Raw genomic sequence first — 21,392 nt, 5'->3', positions numbered from 1 at the left:
ATTTATGGAAAAACTATATCATGTTTGAAGGAGCCCATTCTTTCCTACAATTTGGAAGATTTTTAAATGATTAAAATTAAAACGTGCTGTTAAAACACTTATGTAAAATTAGACTTCCCTAAAGGATTTTAGTCATCAGTAATTGGATCCTATGTCCTCCTTAACATATAACTTACATTTTTCTTAAGTAAAATCTTAAAGAATTTAAAAAGGAATGGTGTGCTGGAACTGAGAATGGAAAGCCAGTGTCTATTCCTTATTCTATATTTAATCTAATATTAAAGACAGTCAGTATCTATTAAAGTGAATAAAAATTAAGCAATTTTTACTCCCTTGAAATTTTGAAATGACTAAAAGACTTCAAGCATTGGTTATGTGATGCCAGATACCTATATAATATCCAAATTATGTAAAATGCTAGCTTGGGGATTGAGATATATATATTATAATGTCAAGGAAGGAATAGCCTTTAATATTTTCCCTGTATCTATGGATTTGATAAGTGGTTTTCCTCAGTAGAACTAATAATATGGTGAATCAGACCGAAGGATTTTCCTAATATTGAACCATACTTGCAATCTTGAAGTAAATACAACTCTTTCTTTAATGTGCTATTGGATTCTGTTTGCTACTTTTATCTTAAAAATTTTATATTGTTATTCATAAGATCAATCTATAGTTTATTTTGTGTACTTTTAACCCAATTTTAGTAACAAAAAAAGTCATTAATTTAAATAGAAAACTGTTTGATATGTGAAAATAAATGAGAGAATGGCCAACAATAAAGATATTTAATACTGGCAAAGATAATGGTGAAATTGAGAATATTTTTCTGAGATTCCTTCAAAATAAGATATTCATTTATCAAAAATAATAATTAACTTTTTTCAAAAAGATTGGACCCTCAAAAAAATTAGAAATAAATAAAAGAAATTTTAAAAAAATCGGATACTTACTGGGAATTCTTTCCATGGATTTTTTTTTAAATCAGCTTTTTGCATATGACATGTTTTATATTCATAATCTACAAAATTAAGTTGCATCATAGGCTAGTTAATGTAAAAAAAAAAAAAGGGCTAAACCCACTAAGGATATAAGTACATTCACAGGCCACAGAATTAGTAAAGCAACCAAAACACTTAAGCACTTTATGATTCTCCTTGTTACTCCTGAAACTCAACATAAAAGTTGAGTTCTCATTTTACTTGGCTCTAATATTAACATTATCATTGTATTGAATTCCATTGTGTGTTGCAAATCTGAACCTCAAGATGTAGGATTATATGGCCATAAATTAGAATTATTTGACATGTGTCAATAAAGTAACATTGCCAAGCACTAAAACGTGTTGGCTTTGTGTCAAGTCTGAGGTCAGGATTTGTAAGAATGACATAGTCCTTTTTCTTGCCTGCTTATTGCTATGGCCCTCAGGCTGTAGCAACCAGATGTCTGGCACTTTGCATTTAAAGGTCTCACAGTTTTAGCAGATAAAGCCTCAATTTTTCTTTCTTTAACTCGAAGTTTTACTGTTTTCATTAAATACACTTCTTTTTATTAATCTTATTTTTTCTATAATCTATCATCTACAATGAAAAAAAGAAAATTGTAATTTATCATGCATTTGAATTACCCTTTCAGCTAAGAACCAAAGAATAAATATATTTAATTTTTCCCTTATGTTGCTTAAATTGTGTTGTGTAAATCATAGATACTGTTTGAAATTTAATCTCCCCATGTATGATAAGTAATTTGATGGCAATTTCTTATCTTCTTCTTCATCTCTGAATCTCCAGTCCTCTATATACTTAAACAGTGTTCAATAAATATGTTGAAAGAATAAATAAATGGATGAGTCTGTAACTAAAATCATTTGAAACAGTGACCTTCTAAGACTACTTCCATATTGTGATTCAAAAACAAAACAATACAAAAGAACTAAAAAAAAAAAAAAGAAGAAGAAGAAGAAGAAGAAACCAACAACAACAAAACTGGGCCGAACTAGTTTTTTAAGATTGTTCGCTAAATCCCTATAGGAGAATTTATAGTCGGATCTACTGTCACAGCTAAAGAGAATTGAATCTCATAGGATCCAAAATGTCCTCTTAGGGATGATAGCAACTTTATCATTAAGTTCCCTTTATTAAATTTTAAAATTAAATTTTATTGTGGTAATTATGACCAACCATCTGGGTTTTATCTGAGTAACTTGAAGACCATAAGGGCTCTGTTGTATCTACAATAATCTTCATTTCAGGGTTAAAAAAAGCCTTTCATAAAATATAGGAAGAGATTGTAAACACTATCTAATGAACAGCTGAATCCCAGACTAGTACTATAAAAATAAGAGTCAAGGAATGCCTGGGTGATACAGTTGGTTGAGCATCCAACTCTTGGTTTTGTCTCAGGTCATCATCTCAGGGTCATGAGTCTGAGCCCTGTATCAGGCTCCACACTGAGCACAGAGCCTACTTTTCTCTCTCTCTCCATCCTTCTCTATGTTTCCCCCCAAACTCTTTCACTCTCTCCAAAATAAGTAAAAAGATCTTTAAAGAAAGGAGAGAAAGAGAGTCAAAAAACAGAGGCCATGAAAGCACCAAGACTGATTTCAGGTCAGCCGCAACAGATACACCAATAAACCTGGGGCATTGAGTCCCATGAGAAATCAAGAAATGTATTATTTAAGGGGATATCAGAAAGACTCAGGAATCAAGTCGAAGAGGCTCCCACTAGCCAAAGATGGAAGCGTTCAAACAACCATAGCAGTGCATTGAAACACATGTTTAAAATCCATAATTTATCACACACGTAGACACATCCACATCCATTATTGCCTTCATAGGTCACCTTTAGAGGATATTGAGCAAAACACCTTAGTATTTTTAGAACTGGTAATAAGGGTAAACAAAGATTTATCCTGCCTTTCCTATATGAACTATATCTCAAAGTAACCCCATAAGTGGATTAAAAGAAGTTTCTAAATATAGAACCATCCCCACTCATATATGAAAAATGAATGGTAGAATAAGACTATTATTTTGCCATTACTTGTGAACTAATAAATCTAAGAAATAATTACTAAATGCAGTTAACACCACAAATACTGAGGTAACCGGACATTCATGCCTGCTGTTGGAAACATACAGCACCACCTAGGAAGCTGTCCTCCCAAAAACTTAATTCTCAATCTGATCGAGGCATTAGAGGACCTTCCAGTTTACATGAAATAGGGGAGACAAGGGAATATGCTACATGACATTCTGAAGATTCAGAAAACAGCATGCAGATGGTGATATACTCTAAAACAGTGCCTCTCAAAATGTGGTCTCCAAAGTGACAGGTTTGGGAATTGTTACAAGTTCATGAGATAAAGAGCTTGTGCCAGAATGTAAATCAATTACATCACTAAGCACACTCTTCAGTTCAGCCCGAGGAAGCTGTGTGTCATTGTCATTCTGAGTCAATCTTCTTATCTCATTCAGACCAGCACTATTGCAAAAATGACCTGGTGTCTTTTCAAATTTATAAAAAACAGAGGAAATAAAACTCACAGATTAAAAGAGATCTAAAAGAAAAATCAACTAATTACAACGTCAAGTGTATTTTTACACTGATTTTAGCAAATTATAATGAAAATATATAAGAAAATTTGTGGACTGGCCAATAATATAAATGAATTGGGGCATTGTGATTATAGTTAATATTTAGAGACACAATTTAGAATATTATGGATAAAATGATATGATGTTTCTTCAAAATAATATGGATGGATGTGTGGAGTGGGTAAGGTATGTTGAAGTATCAGGATCAGACACGTTAAGTTGGATGGTAAATGTATGTACTTTCTTCATGTTATTTTCTCTACTTTTGTATAAGTTAAAATTTTCCAAAATAAAAGATTAAGATCTAAATAAAGAAGAAAGCCTGAATTCCATCTCTGTAAAAATAAATAAATAAGAAAGATAGAATTTGTAGAAAGTGAGAACTAGAATTAGAATTAGGACCAAAATAACACTGAGTAATTTTTATATAGGCAGCAATAGATTATAAACATATAACATGCATGCTGAATGCATACCCACAGTTTTCTTTGTCAAAAAATCTATTTTTCTAACATTGAAATTCAAGCATTGTATAAGGACATATATGGAATGTTCCTATGTCCCACTATTATGAATTGAATTGAGCCCCTCAAAAACATATGTAAAAGCCCTACTCTGGGACTTCTGCATATGACCTTATTTGGAAAGAGTTTTGAAGATGTAATCAAGTGAAGATGAAGTCATTCAGATGGGCCCTAATCCAATATGGCCGGTGTCATTTCAAAGAGAGGGAAATTTGGATACAGGGAATAACAGGTAGAATATTAAATGAAGATGGACACAGAGATTGGAGTGACACATCTATTAACCAGGAACACCAATGACTACTGACAATCACCATGAACCAGGAGAGAGTCATGGAACAGATTCTCCCACAGAGCCCTCAGAAGAAACCAATCCTGTTGACAACTTGCTTTCAGACTCCTGTTCTCTGAAACTGTGAGACAATAATCTTTTATTGTTTTAAGCCACTCAGGTTTGAGTACTTGGTACTTAGCTGGAAAAAGTACTTACAGTACTTAGTAGCCCTAGGGAACTAATAGGGCCAGTGAGCCTGATAAGAGTGGTGGCTACGTATCTGTGTCAGTATGTTTGAGGGCAGCGAGGCAGGGAGAGGGTGGTTCCCCATGTTTTTACAAAGGCCTTTTTATTAAAGATGCTGTCATCATTTAACAGTTGAGTGAGTTGTTGACTTTTTTATTTTCAGATTCGCAGCTCTGTGTTCTCTTTTTAATCACAAAGCTTAAGAATGAATAGCTACAGCACTTACTTATGAAGCAGGAAGGAAAAAGCATCCAAAACTTTTACAAAGCAAGTAGGCATTTTTTCCTGCAAAGTAAACCATGTCTATCCAAAACACACCAAAACAACTGGTCGTTATAAATGAAAATCTGATTTCTTGGTGAATTTTTGAAAATGTGGTCTGCTAATTATATGGGTATCATCTGGGCCAATGTTTTCTAGTCCTGTGCTCCAATAGGCACTTCTAAATGGTCAACTTTTGAAAAACATTATAATGAAATTTGATTTGTTTGTGCACACAGCTCCATGGAACAGGAGATGGTTTTAAAACTACATTCCTTACTACAATTGGGAGGACAAAAGAAAAAAAGGAAGAGAAAGTGGAGTATGGTGCAGGAAAGAAAAAAAAAGACCAAAGGAAAAAACTTACAAACACATGACACCTTTTCTCTGCTTGGCTTCATGTACAGTTAATACTGGTTTGCTTTGTGATGAATAGATTTGATGTCTTATGTCTGCAATATATTCTCTGGAGTGAATAGTGTGTAACTTCTGTGATATAGCAAGGACCTGAGTAAAACAGATCGTTTACAAAATGGTAGTACGAGCAAAACGAAATCAGTCCTAAGAAAATGAGGACTCAGGTTTTCCTAGAAGAGGATCCGGGGAATGAAACTCAACCCAAAAGAAGTTTATCTGCCTTTCACAGTCATAACTTTTGCTGGCAGTTCTTAACTCCTGGCACCATTCAAAGTTTCGTCAGTGGTGAGAAAACTCATTGTTATCCTTTCAACACCTTTTCTGAGTGCAATGTATGGTACTTTCCTGCTGCCTTCTAGCAGCTGCTGTCATGCTCCACAGGAAGTCTTCCAAGTTCTTCAGAGCTGCACCAGGAAAATAAACCTAGAAATGGAAAAACATTGTCACCCCCCTAGGTGCTCCTTAAGCTCTTTAATATCAGAGACTTGATGCTCAATCCAACAGTATTCTGAAGTAGCCTAAGGATAGAGTATCCACCATCACTCATATCTCTCATTGCAAGGCAGATTGGGAATAAGAGGTAAGTATATTTAAGAAAACATATGAAAAAGCATGTTGATTTAGATGATATTATTTCTTAAGAAAATATGAAATATTTCAGCTCAAACAATTTCCAAAATTTCCAGCTCAGGAACAAAATTTGACCCAGCAATATGGTACATGTTTCTGACTCCAGTTTCATGTTTTTCCAAGTCAACATTAAAGAAGAGATCAGATGGTATGAGAAAGAAGGGAATTGAGTGAGCAAGAAAGATAAAGTAGACTGGCAAGAAAGAAATCAAGGGAGGATACACAGAGAGAAGTAGAGAACAAAAGAGAAAAGTATCAGTTGAGTAAGTTCTGAGGTTAAATGTTATTTATTTGGGTTACCTAGAGTTATCCAATCTTTGGAAATGCTAATTAGCTTATTAGTCATTGCTCACAACTTGTACTTCTTCAACTTAAACCTGAGGTTCTCAGTTTTGAGTATAGATTGTAACCACATGGAAGTTCAAAAAAAAAAAAAATCCTTTTTTTCCCCCCTGATTTAGGTACAACCTGTAATTGTACCTTTTTAAAGTTCCTCAGATAAATGCATTGTGTGGCTAAAGTCGACGTCACTTCCATGAAGCTCCCATGACTGACCAAACCAGAGCACCCTCCTCCTCCAAAATAAGGAGTGAATCAACACTCCTAGAGCTGTGGGATCTACCCATATTTTAGACCAGTGGCTGTCAAAACAAGGGATCCATCAAAAGCTCTATGGAACTTTTTATAAGTATCGATTTCTAAGCTCCATATTAGTGATTCTAAGTCAGTAGGTTTTGAGGTTTTCCCTGAGCATTTGTGTTTTGAAAAACCTACATGGATAGCTTTGAAGCAAAACAAGTACATAAAATTACCAACTTAGTTGTTTAAACTTCAATACATTCAGACTTTGAGAGTCGGGAAAGGATCCAAAAACAGAGATGACCTTTACCAAACATAGAAGTTGCTCATGCTACCCTAACAAAGTAACATAACTCAAACAACAGAGATTTTTACTGTCTTCTAGTTCTGGAGGCTGGAAGTCCAAGATCAGGGTGTCAGCCTGATTGGTTTCTACAGAGGGTGGTGAGGGATAATCAATCCCATGCTTCTCCCCTAGTTCTGGTGGTTTGTTGCCAATTTTGGTGTTTCTTGCTTGTAGATCTCTGCCTTCATGTTCTTATGGTGTTCCCCCTGTGTTCATGTCTGTGTCCAAATTTCCTCTTTCTGTAAGGATACCAATTATATTAGATTAGGGCCCATCTCAACGATCTCATTCTATTTAATCACCTCTATAAAGATTCTGTCTCCACATAGTCACATTCTGTGATACCGGTGGTTAGGACTTCAACATGAATTTTGGGAGGACACAATTCAGCTGGTAATATCAGATGTCTCCGTTTTTTTCTCCAAAAGTACTTTGGCATTGGTAATGTCTATTTTGTCAATTCTCAAGGAATTAGAACTCAATAAAATATAAGTAGTTAATTGCCCTGAACCTAACCTAACTCTTGTTTGTAATCTTAAAAACTTTAGAAATTGGATTCTGTAGCTCATCTATCGATCATCTAATCAGATAAAACTGTAGGGAAAACATTTTACAATTGTCTGTTTGCAAAACATCAACAAGGACTTTATCATGTGCTAGACTTGAAGAATGCCTTGGCTTTGAGACATTTTTAAATTAAAATGGTGGTGAGAAAACAGTTGTATCTTATGCTAAAATTATGACGCTTTTCCCTACCAAAAATGTTTCTACCGTCCACAAGTTGTTTTCCAGGCTTGAAATAAATTTTGTAGGGAAAGCTGTACTCCTGAAGATGACAGATATTCTTCTGATTCTTCATTTATCAAGCTCATTTTTGCTCATATTTTTTCTAGCCTCTTCCTTTTTTTTCCTGAAAGTTGAGTATCAGGTCTTTGGCTGTATATGGTTATCTGAGATGATGATATTTAACCTGAAGTCAGCAAACTTTTAATTAAATTGTTCCTATAAGACAAAATGTAGAACATTCTTTCTTCCACTGTACAATTTCTAAATAGAATTTTTATTTTTTGTAAAGAAACAAAAGAAAACCAAACCTGAGAACTTTTTCAAATGGTCTATCAAGCATGAAATCTGAGGTTTTTTTTTTTTTTTTCAAAACCATTCAATGTACTGATGCTTTATGATTTTTCAAAGGAAAAATTGGAAAATAACATCACCTTAGCACAGGCAAGGATCTAGTTCTCACCATTTTTGAATGCAGACAAATCAATTAAATCTCAGAATTCAACACACAAAGAAACACTGAAAATGTTTCTGTTTTATTTTGCATCTGGGAAAGAAGAGCTAGGAAGAAATAATGGGTGAAATTAAGATAAGAACTAGTTTCATGGCAGTTTCACCAAGAACTGTCATCATCTGCTCATGTGAAAAAGGATGTCAGAGCAAGAGACCTTTAAAAAAGAAGAAATAAACAAACTGGAGCCAAAACACAAAGCTGTGGATTTGGGTTAGTTCTGGGTTTTCACAGTTTCTCTTTAGGGACTTTGCTTGAAGATGGAACCCTGTCTTAAGCATTCTGCCTCCCTGAAGGGATTCCATATTTTATAAAATAGAGAACAAGGAGTGTGTGTACGTGTGTGTGCATGTGTATGTGTGTGTGATTTTTGGATTGTGTGAATGTTGCCCTTTCTCTGATATACAAAAGCAGCATAGTTTATATGCACATACTTTCCACCTAGAGAGAAATGAACCCAGAATGGAGGGAACATTTTGGCTGAGAGCCTCAGCTGGGATGTGGAAAGCAAACAGAATAAGGTGAGTTGAAGGTTAAGCTGCGTTGTATTGATGTAGTAATGTTGTCTTTAGAACAAATTAGCTCACTGGGACTTGGTGACACAGTGGTGTATTAAACCCTTCTTTACTAAAAGAACATGTGCAGATTGCTTCTAGCTTGAAAAAGGCCAGTGAAAAATGACACAACGATCAAGCTTGAAAAATGTTTACTTTGCAGAAAATCATTTAAAAATGGAATCTCAATTTTGTTGGCAGCTCGGTTTTTTAAAAGGGCTATTTATTCTAGACTGCTGCAGCATATGGTTTATTACAGTTTATATGGTATATTGGAACTCATGAGCTCGAGCACCTTAGGGAATGTTTGTTTTTATTTTTTTAAAGGTGGTTGGACTGAAATTCAGTATGAATCATATAAGAGAGATTTAGAAGCACGTGAAGATAAATGTTTCCCATGTGACACCAAACAGCACATTTGGAAGGTGAGCCTATGTAAATAAGTACTAGAAAAGACCATAGTTTTAACAAATATCAATAAGGAATAGGATTGTGTCTTCCCTTAGTTTGAGAAGGAAGTACAGTTTTTTATACTAAAAAGAATACTATCATCTCATGTAAATTTCTGGAAGCTCCATTAGTGTGGAACTAGTCTTAACGTTCATTCTTTCATATTGATTCACTGACTCATTTGTTTGTTACTGAGTATCTGCTTATTATAGTATCTGCTATTCTGCTTGGCTCAACAGGTATAAATCTTAGTAAGACACACTTCTGACATTGAAGAAACTGAGAGTAGCCGTTTTTCCTTTAAAAATATTACATTAAAAATTATATTAAATATATTTGCTATATAGTCACATAATTAATGTACAATTATATTGTTAGTCATTAAACACTAGTAAATCATTTGTTTCTAGATACCTCCTTAACTCATTATATCAGTGACCAGAACCCATATCTAGCACTTAGTAGTGGGTACTAAATAACGTTTCTTTTTTAATGAATGAATGGTAGGGTGGGTGAATAAATAACTAAAAAACATGTATGTTTTGCAATTGGAAGTTATTCATTATTTATTACTGATACACTTAAAAATTATAAAAATAAAAACTCTTTAAAATGTTTGACAGAATAAATTTATTGATCTAGAACTTAAAGACAAACATAGAAAAAACTGTATCTCCTGCCTTTCTATGGGCTCTTTTCAATAGCCCTACTTCTTTTTAAAATAATATCAGGGGAAGAAAAGAAAAAAACCACAGCCTTTTAACTAGCTCCCAAGAATAACATTAACAAAATTAGCATAGTGTATGTCTTTAAACAAATAAAATGCAAATGAAAGCCTGTTATAGGTTCTTTTCTATTTGTGTTTATGTTTGAGAATACTACAGAGAGTGAAGCCTTTTACTATAATTTATTTTCTCTTTTTTTTTTTAATTAAAATTATAAGGGCACATGGGTGTCATAGTCGATTAGGTGTCCCATTCGTTTTCTGCTCAGGTCGTGATCTCAGGGTCACGAGATCACCTTGAATGGGACGCCATCCTCAATGGGGTGTCTATTTGAGTCTCTCTCTCTCCCTCTCCTTCTACCTCTCCCTCTGATCTCTCTCTCTCCCAAATAAATAAATCTTTACAAAAATTAAAATTAATAAAGTTAGACTATTATTCTTGACATTTGATAAATAAGCTTATTAAAGGAGACTGTCTTCTCTAACAAGCAGTATCATTCCTTATTTGATAGTACATCATTGTTGTAAGAAGCTTTTCACAAGAAAGAATTCAAATTTTACAACTCCATTAGTGAGGAGAAGCTAGGTTGATTCCTAAAGTGTATTTTGCTGATTTCATCACATACTTCCCAATAAATACACTTTCCCCAGAAGCTTGAGTATAATATAATAATTTAACATATAGTATCTCACTTGATACATTTCTAATTTTTTAATTTGTATTTGTTGACATGGTATTTTGTGTTTTTCCCCGTTTGATCATTAAGGAAATGAGCTACTTTTTCATTATAGTTACATACAAGAAACTTATTGTGACTTTTATGTCTAAAGACTGATTTGAGTTGAATCATTTTAGAGAAGCATTTCTCTAATTAGTTGGGTAATTTATATTGTTCTAATAAACTATAACCATATTTTTGGTTGTCTTCACTGGTCTTGATTTTATTAACTATTGCATGTACTGTTTTTTACAGTACATGTCCCATTTCTTCATTAGTAAAAAGGAGAAGATGAAAATTATCATTTCACAATGTTAGAGAAATAAACACATCCATTTGTGCTTGGGACAGTGTCTAGCACAAAGTAAATAATGCTATTTATTATTATAAATAAAAATTGTCCAATATACTTCAGATTTACAGGTGTCACTAAGATATAGAAAGTAAAGTAAAGGGAATTTTTTGATATTGTATTTACACTGCATGAACACCTGTGCTGGTACATTAAATATATTTATTTACTCTTAACCTCAACCCTTTGAGGTAACTGTATGAGCCTAGATAGGATGGATGTAGCATCCAGCTCACCCAATATCCCAGTGGTTAATTGTAATTCATGTTTCTTTCTCATTCATCTCACAGTTGACCATGGATTCCCCCCCAAGAAACACTACTCCACCTACACATACTGAGAACCAGGCTGTTTCTGTAGAGTGGTTTTATCCCTTTCTAAGGCTTCAGAGTCCCCAAACTGGGTCTCTGTTTCCAGGGAGCAGATAGAGAAGAGAACGCCAGATTAAAGAAAAGATCAAACTTAGGGTCAAGGCTAAAACAATAATTGTATGATGTTATAACCTTGCTCTTTCTTAAACTATACTACTTATTCCTTTCTGTGTTCCTACCATTTCAAATTAAGCATTTGTTTATTGAATTATGCATTCAACAAATTACTCCTTAATGGTTCATACAATGTTAGCTGAATAAATATTGAATTTACTAATATAAGAAATCACTGCTTATAGATATTATCCAGAAAAATATCTCTATCAGAATCAAATCAGAATCTTTATTGGCAACTTCCTCCATATTAGTTTTATTCTATGGTTCTATAAATTTAGTGTCATAATATTATTTAATTGTGCTAGGATTTATTTGTTATTTAAAATTAGGATAACTTTATTTCCAATGAAAGTGAAAATACAACAAAATATTGGGTTATTCTCTATTTTGTGCTTTTCTAACAAAGCATTAAAAAAGCTAGTCTTCATTTAGATTTAAACTTTAAAAACAAATTGTTTCTGATCAGATGTCTCTTCTGACACCGAGGAAAGATTTAAATGACAAGATTTCTGATTCTTAATAGGAACTATGGTATCTAGAAAACTTCTTCCTTAAAAAGAATGAAACTCTTGATAGAGTAGGTTATTAGATAAAAAGTACAGAAGAGAAACTGAACTGCAGGTGAAAAATTGAGGATATAGATTTACAAATTATTTATAAAACCAGGAAATCAGTCTCTGCTAGCCCACAAGTAGGTTTAGAATAAGAAGAATCACCAGAGGGGTGCCTGGGTGGCTCCGTCAGTTAAGCATCTGCTTTTAGCTCAGGTCATGATCTCCCGTCCTGGGATCTAGCCCTGCATCAGGCCTTCTGCTCAGCAGGGAGTCTGCTTCTACGTTTCCCTCTCCCTCTCTGTATGCGCTCTCTCTCTCTCTCTCAAATAAATAAATAAAATCTTTAAAAAAAAAAAAAAAGAATAACTGGGACCCCAGAGAACATCAGTGTTTATTGTGCCAGTAAATCTCTCCTGAATTAACCCTACTTTAAATGAATGCCAACATTTTAAGAATATTTGGAGCCCCTGGTTCTCCTATATATTGAGCTTAATACCCTAAAACTTCTATTAAAGAAAAAAAATTACCTGGATTCTTTCTGCTGTATTTTTCAATTATCAAAGCAAAGTTGTGAGATCTCCAAAATTTCTTTCTTGCTAACTCATTGAGAGTGAGCTAATTTTTCACTGCAGGTAGTTTGATTTTTACATTACTAATAGCCTATTTTATTTTATTTTTTAAGATTTTATTTATTTATTTGACAGAGATCACAAGTAGGCAGAGAGGCAGGCAGAAAGAGAGAGGAGGAAACAAGCTCCCTGCAGTGCAGAGAGCCTGACACAGGGCTCGATCCCAAGACCCCAGGAGCATGACTGAGCTGAAGGCAGAGGCTTTAACCCACTGAGCCACCCAGACACCCCACTAAGAGCATATTTTAAAACTGTTGGTATTTCATTGGCTTTGAGTTGTTCTAAATGGTCTGTGAAACAAAAGCAACACTTGGACTGCTGCATACCCTCATAGGACAAAACTGGATACAAAGTATGAATGACCTTGCTATAGATACTTTGGACCAATTCTGCTTTGGAGAATGCACTCCCATAGAGAATGTGTGTCACTGAATTCAGTTAACAAGAGGAGAGAATTATACAAAGTAGTAGACAAGAAAGTTTAATTATCAAAGTTAACATGAGAATGCTAAAATCACCAAAAACAATAAACAAAATAGCAAGTTTTGTACATTCATTTTTTTAGTTTTTAGTTACAGTTAGTCCTACTGGCTCCAGCAACGCATAGACTAAAATTGGAACCATACAGAGAAGGTTCACGTGGCCCCTGTGTAAGGATGATATGCAAATTCATGAAGCTTTCCATATTTAGTTAGTCATATACTTTTCAAATTATGTATATATGTAGACATTACACATATAATGATTTCTTTTATTTAGATATTGTTTTGAAAAATGCATAGCACATTCAAAAAGGATTTGGCAGAGTATTTGTCACAGAGGAAGAACAGATAAATCTTAATTGTTCTTTGCTAAGTTCTTGGCATGCATTGTCTCATTTCGTACTCACCAACCTATGAGTACATGCTACTAGCGCTTCTATTTTAAGGGAGGAAATGAAAGATTTAAAAACCTAAATAATGTTTTTATTGAAGCACAATTAAAATAAAATTTTCTATTAGTTACAGATGTACTTCATACTTATTCGGCATTTTTACACGTTACAAAATTATTCCCATGATAAGTCTAGTTACCATCTGTCACCATATAAAATTATTATAATACTGTTGACTATATTCCCTATGCTGTACATTACAATCCCATGACTCATTTATTTTATAACTTGAAGTTTGCTCTTTGGTCATATACTCTTGCTAGACCTGAGAATTCCTTTAACGTCTTGTGATGCCATGTGTCTCTTCATTAGCTTATCTCAATCTACTATTACCTTTATCTGTCTCTCTTTCCTCCTGTATAGGGATGACCCATTTGGGGATAAAATTTAATCCTGGGAAAGAATATATATAACTTAAAAAAACAGGTAATCATGGCTGTTTATGGGCCATATATGTGTCTGTTTCAGACATGATTATGTCTCAATAGGAAATTAGAAATGGGCAAGTAATAGGTAAAATAATCAAAATATAGGGTTTCTATTAGTATCCAATAAGTAGAAGGCTCAAAATGTAAATAGGGTTTGTTGGATTCTAATCAATTCTTCTTGAGAAATAATATGTCCCAAGTTTTAATGATCATTCAGATTAAAGGTAGACATTCCCATAATCTTATTTCAGCTAATGATATATGAAATCACTTCCTGCTATAGCAGTCATTTCCATAAATGCCAATATTTATGTTCCCAGTATTTAAAAAAATCACAACCTTCTTAGTCTCAGTATACTCAAATTTAGTACCAGATTGCCAACTGAAACCCTGAAATAGTACCTGGCCACCTACCTTTATTCGTAGACCAATAAAATCTGGAGCCTTAAAAATGCCATCACCTTGTTTGACTGCACTGAACTGTGAAACCTGGAAGGATGTAGAAACCAGAACAGGCTGCTAAAATGAAGTCATCTTGCTAAAGGGACAATTTGTAATGGGGCATTGTGCTGACAGGTCTGCAAGCCTATAGTCTAAAGTCAGTGTGTATGTCTGAGTTCAAAATAGACCTTGTGTGTGACAAAAACAGCATTATTCTCAACAGTTGAGGGAACTTGATGGATATTGCTTCTCCGAACTCTGGGAAATTAAAATTGAGGCCCTGTGGGAAGGTCTATTCATGTAGCATGCTCTTGTTTCTTAAAGAATGATGGTGTATTTAGAAAGAATGGTGTACAAATGCTCACTGAACATGAAGAATTATCTGTCTTTATTTTCCCAATTAAAAAATGACTATCTACATATATAGTCTGACATCATTTTTTGTGTCTTAATCATTAAAAGATTTATCTCAGTTTAATCTTGAAACCATATTTCATAATGCATTGCTTATGGTGAAAAAAATTAAAATGATATTAAATAGCATTGTCCCAAAAGTCTGGGTGGAATTGTTTATCTAGAACCTGATACTTTGTTGACAGAAATACCATAGTATCTGGAGTAGTTTCAGGAGACATAAAAGTTTCTTCTTTTTGTAATGCATATTTTATGCTCTTATGTGTAATCTCTATGATCAACGTAAGCAGATTTTTGCTTTTATTTCTAAAATTTTCAAACAGAAATGTGCATGTGCAAAATAATTTCAATTTCAAATATTTGTCTATCATAGATTTCCAGATGCCTCAAAATTTAACATGTTCCGTGTTAATTTATAGATCAGATAATTCTCCCTTAGTAAAAGCAGAATTTATTTTCCTTGGTGGAAAGGATTTGTCTGACAGTCTTCAGCAGCCATTTTGGTTGGAAGAAAATCAGAGAATGAGAACTGTAGTCCTAGCTTTGCCAAGTTTGTTCATCCCTCTAGATCAGTTTCCCCATCTGAAAGATGAAGGGCTTGAAGTCCATAACAATAGTTCCTATTTACTGAGAACTTGTTTCTGATCAGGTACAAGAGCTCTCCAAGACCACTCCTAATATCAACTGCATTATGCGAATGAGGAACATTAAGACACAGAAAGATGAAGCAACTCTCATGAGTAATTACAGAGAAAGCCAGAATTTGAACCAAGACACTGGCTCCACAGCTCGTGCAAATCTGCAACTCATTCTGCCTTCCCGAAGTGTTTTCTAGCTGTGAATAAAATGAACGATTCTACATCTTGCCTTGTTATGGTTTGCAGTTTAAATCTTTGTGCTTGAATTAAGATTATGTTTTCCCACATTTTTTTATAGTAAACAGTCTATTAAAGCATGGACATGTAAGTAGGATCATATTTAGCACTGTGGTGTCCAATTAAAGACAGCCTCTTTTTCTTTTCTTTAGTTCTTTTGAAAATGAAGAACTGACCTACTTCCTATATTCACAACTAAGCAAAGAGAAAGAACCTAATAGTCATAAAAAAGAAAATAATGTCTGGAAAAAAATGAAAAAATAAGATGGCCCATTTCCACAACCCAGTAACACATCTATTAGAAAATAAATCACTTTCTTTCAACATGCCTAGTCCAGCATTGGGAGATACAGAAGCCAAACAAACTTTCTGATCATTTTCAAAGTTGTATCTAATAGAGGCAAATTCCAGCTGAATATGTATATGGATAGATATAATTAATTGTATAGAAACAAGTCATGTGGAATAGATGAATAGTTAGTAATTTAGATCATTCCGTGAGCTCTGAAGTACCCCAAATCACACACTAAATTAAAAACACTTGTTCAGTTGAAATGGAAACACTGGCTGGACCTAGCTACACCCTAATAAAACCAAATAATTATTCTGAACTCTAATTCTGAAAAGTGAAATTATCAGATGTTATTTAGGTTAAAGAAAAGTTTTAAATTTGACCAAATTAGCATACATTTTTTTCCTGACTTTTGCCAGCTCCAAATGGAGAACCCCAGTCCATTTCATAAGATGTTTAATGTGCTCCCAAATACATCCTATCAAAAAAGAAAATTACAGACCAGTATCCCAAATGAACATAGATGCAAAAATCTTCAGCAAAATATTAGCAAACTTAACTCAACAATACATTTAAAGAATCCTACAGGGATGAAGTGGGATTTATCCCTAAGATTCAAGGATGGTTCAACATCTGCTGATCAATCAATGTCACGGATCACATTAACAAAATGAAAGATAAAAGTCAAGATTATTCGCAGAAAAAGCATTTGACAAAATTCAACATCCATTCATAATAACTCTCTGCAAACTGGGAATAGAGGGAATGTACCTCAACATAAGGAAGACCATACATGATAAATGCACAGCTAACATTATACTCAACAATGAAAAGCTTAGAGCTTTTAAGATCTAACAAGACAAAACAAGACAAGAATGCTCACTCTTACCACTTGTATACACTGCTAGGAGTCCTAGCCAGAGCAATTAGACAGAAAAAGTAAATAAAAGGGATCCTAAATTAGGTATGGAACCACAAAAAAACATGGAATAGCCAAAGCAATCTTGAGAAAGAGGAACAAAGCTGGAGGCATCACACCTCCTGATTCCAAACTATACTATAAAGCTGTATAAGAACAGTATGTACTGGCATACAAAGAGACACAAAAATCAAAAGGACAGGATATAAATCCCAGAAATAAACCCATGCAAACATGGTCAATTAATTCATGACAAGGGAGTCAAGAATGTACAATGGGGAAAGAATTGTCTCCTCAACAAATGGTGCTGGGAAAACTGGACAGGCACATGTCAAAGAATGAAACTGGACAAAAATCAACTCAAAATGGATTAAAGATTTGAATATAAAATCTGAAGCCATAAAGCTCCTAGAAGAAAACATAGGGGTTAAGCTCCTTGACACAAGTCTTAGCAATGGGTTTTTGGATTTGTCACCAAAAGCAAAGACATTAAAACCAAAAATTAACAAGTAAGACTACTTCAAATTAAAATGCTTTTGCACAGCAAAGGAAACCATAAACAAATTCAAAAGACAACCTATAGAATGGGAGAAGATTATTTGCAAATCATGTACCTGGTAAGGCGTTAATATCCAAAATATGTATAGCACTCATATAACTCAATAGTGCAAAAAAAATATTTTTAAATGAACAGAAGAGCTGATAGACACTTTTGCAAAGAAGATATACAAATATATACATATGTATATGTGTGTATAGATATATATAAGTCAGAGAAAAATAAATACTGTATAATCTCACTTATATTATGGAATCTAAAAAAAAATACTGAACTCAAAAACAGAGAACAGTTTGGTGATTGCTAGAGGCAGGCTATGGGAGCTTCGGGTCAAAACATATAAACCACCACTCAAAATAAATAAGTACTGGGCATGTAATATGCAACATGGTGACTATAGTTAACAATATTGTATTTTATATCTGAAAATTGCTAAAAGAGTAGATCTTAAAAGCTTTCATTGCAAGAACTAATTGAAACTATATGAGGTGGTGGGTGTTAACAAAAGTGGGACAATTTTTTCACAGTATACACATATGTCAAATGATTATATTGTACAGCTTAATAATACCTTGTTATATGTCAGTTTTAGCTCAATAAAACTAGAAAAAATAAAATTCCAAAACTATTAATTTAGAAAAAAAAGAGTATGAGCACACCACAAAAATAGAATAGAATAAATCATCCAGACTCCAGATTACAGAGGAAAAGATTAAAGAGATAAGCAGGTAAGAGACAAGTACAATACATGATAGAGAGGCTAACAGTATGAGCAGTTGCAGTCCCAAAAGAAGAGGAAGAATGCAATACAAAAAATATTCAGTAATGAGAACCAGAATTTCCACACCAATGGGGAAATAAAGTCTGACATTCTAAAGCACATTACAATAAGAATTTTTTTTTTTTTAATGAGGAAGGAGCACACCAAATCATAATAGAATAAACAAAAAGAAAAACAGAAGACCAAGGGATGCCTGGGTGGCTCAGTCGGTTAAGCATCTGCCTTTGGCTTAGGTCATGATCCTGGGGTGCTGGGATCCAGTCCAGCTTCTGACTCCTTGCTCAGCAGGGAGTCTCCTTGTCCCTCTATCCCTCCCCCTTCTTGTGCTCGTTCTCTGTCTCATAAATAAATAAAATCTTAAAAAAAAAAAAAGAAATAAAGAAAAGAAACAGAAGACAGAAAAATTCTGAAAGGAGCTTGAGACAAACAGCCCAGTTCTCACAGAAGAGGAATCATTCCTTACCAACTGCTGAAAATCAGTGGTACAGGCATCATTAGAGCTATAAGCCATTATACTGTAGTTTTGTGAATTTCTTCTTACATCTAACAGTTTTGCTTCATAAATTTTATTTATTTATTTATAGAAAGAGCATAAATATGCACAGGAGGGAGAGGCAGAGGGGGAAGGAGAGAGAGAATCTTAAGCAGGTTCCACACCGAGCATGGAGCCTACTTGATCTTACAAAAAATTATGGGTATCATCTGGAAAAAAATATACATAGACACATATTTTTAAACCCAGGAGATGACAAAAGGAATAAGAGAAATTGAGTAATCAAAAACTACCAATAGGAAATAAAATTTATACATAGTAAATATAAAACATGCAGCGAAAGGTCCAGGAAGAGTCAAACATACCAATAAACATAATAAATTGAATGAATTAAATCCTCATATAAAAAGGCACACATTTTAAAAATCCAATTTACAAAATCAGTTACATTTCTTTCATTACTAGATACACATAACAGACAAATTACCCAAAATGAACGGACAAAAATAAACCTGTTAATACCTGCAGTGGTGAGTAATAACTCATTAAATAGGTTTCTGAATGAAAAGCATTCAGCTGGATAGAGCTCGATAGCTCAGTGTTAAAAGATGAAATTTATCAAAAAGGTTTAACAGTCATTTGTGTTAATTCCAAATGATATGGAATTAAAATTTATAAGGGCGCCTGGGTGACTCCTTTGGTTAAGCATTAGACTCTTGCTTTCAGCTCAGGTCGTGATCTCGGGGTCGTGAGATCAACATTATGCATTTGTATAACGTCTCGACCAGTTTGGAAATCTTTTCCCACATTGTATTAAATTTCAGATTTACATTGGCAGAGATTGGTCAGATATCCCTACAGGTTTTCTTTCAATTTGATCACCAAGTCGTCTTATATTGCATGTTCCATGCTTCTTTTCTTCACTTTCTTTTCATAAATTCTACTGTGGAATTATTCTGTGCAGAGACAATAAGTATGTACTTTCTGAGTACCAATACATCTGAAATAGAACTTTATGCATATGTACTATTTTCCCTGAGCACTTTGAAGACTTTCCCTTTATCTTCCTGCATTGTAAGTTTCATAGAAGGCTGATGAGAGTTTCGGTCTCTCTCCACAGTAGAAGTCTTGCTTTTTCATAATTCCTTTTATTCTCATTTCTCAGAAAAATAATAATAATAATAAAGGCACTGCTCCCATCATAAAAGCTTCACCCTCATGATCTGATTTATACTTACTTACTTTCCCAAAGGCCCTGCCTTTTAATATCATTTCTTTGAGGGATTGTATTTCAATGTATAAGCTTGGGAGGGACGCAAACATTCAGTTTATAATAGTCTTCAATAGACATTTTTTAGCCCTTCTATTAAACTTTTAATTTTGGCCATCATATTTCAATATCTAAGAAATAGTTGCCAGGCATTCTTTTTCAAGCAGTCTCCTTGTATGTACAATCCTCTGGTTTTTCCCTAAAAGTACAAGTTAGATTTTTTTTTTTTTTAATTTTTACAATTTTTGTTTTTTGTTTTACCGAGTTCTTGTGCGGTCATTGTTCTAATTTCACTTCTGTTCTTCTTCATATTATTAGCTTTGCAGAGACCCTTCTTCTGGCTCTTTTATTTCTGTGCTCCCTAGTCCTCTTTTCCTTGACCCTTGGCCAATAGCTTCATATTTAATTACTCTGATTGGGACCTCTTTGAAATCGTTGTCTCCAAGCTGAGCATTTTTCTTGGAGTTCTGATAGAAAGCACTAATCTTACCTCATAGCAATTCTCTCTCCCTCTCTCCCCACACTCATAGTTTTTATGTTCATCTGCCTTAATCTCCCAGAGATATCTCAATTTTTTTCAGATGCAGTCATGACAGTTTTATTTTTTCCCATCATGTCATGATTGTAGATAAATTCCTTTACTTAATACATATTTTATTTTCACTTTTTCATAGATTTTTTTCATAGACTTCACTTTTTCATACATTTTTTTCATAGTGGTGAGACAGATACAAACACATGAATTTACTTGGCCAAATTGAACCAGAAGACTCGAATTGCTTTTTCTTAGAAAAGCCTTACCTACATCTCACCATTAGAATAATGACCAAAACTAAAATATAGTTGCTTCACTTCCTGGAAAGAAAGTGTCCCTTTCTTGGCAGTTCTACTGGCAGTTCTTGATAGCCTAAGAAATAAAGCTAGACATGTAGGACATACATCCTCAAGTTTATTTCAGTGACAACTTTTTATAAGAAAACATTGGAAGATTAAAAGCTTGCTACCTCTGAGCTTTTAAGAGAGGAAAAAGTTGTTTTTTTTGTTTGTTTGTTTTCCTTTATGTGAGCAGTTCTTAGCAGAGTATAAATTAATGTGCCCCTTTAGAAACCTGTATCTTTATAATCAATAAATTTTATTTTGAAAAAAATAATCTAGAACTTGAATAGAGAATGCTCCTATTAGAAATAAATAAAAATATGGGGGGATTGGTTTTTTTTTTTTTTTAAGTAAACTTCAGGCACAGCATGGAGCTTAGTGGGGGGTTTGAACTCATGACCCTGAGATCAAGAACTGAGCTAAGATCCAGTCCCACACTTACCCGACTGAGCCACGCAGGCACCCCATAA

General features: G+C 33.9%; 1 pseudogene; it reads left to right on the top strand.

The window, feature by feature from the left end:
- The first annotated feature begins 13,230 nt into the window (after nucleotides 1-13,230).
- On the top strand, nucleotides 13,231-13,331 carry LOC131828354 (U6 spliceosomal RNA; annotated as a pseudogene).
- Nucleotides 13,332-21,392: the final 8,061 nt, after the last annotated feature.

The sequence above is a fragment of the Mustela lutreola genome, chromosome 3 (genome assembly GCF_030435805.1).
Source record: "Mustela lutreola isolate mMusLut2 chromosome 3, mMusLut2.pri, whole genome shotgun sequence".
NCBI classification, from domain to species: domain Eukaryota; kingdom Metazoa; phylum Chordata; class Mammalia; order Carnivora; family Mustelidae; genus Mustela; species Mustela lutreola.
The sequence above is the reverse complement of the archived record's forward strand: the minus strand, read 5'-3'. Positions and strand labels throughout refer to the sequence as shown.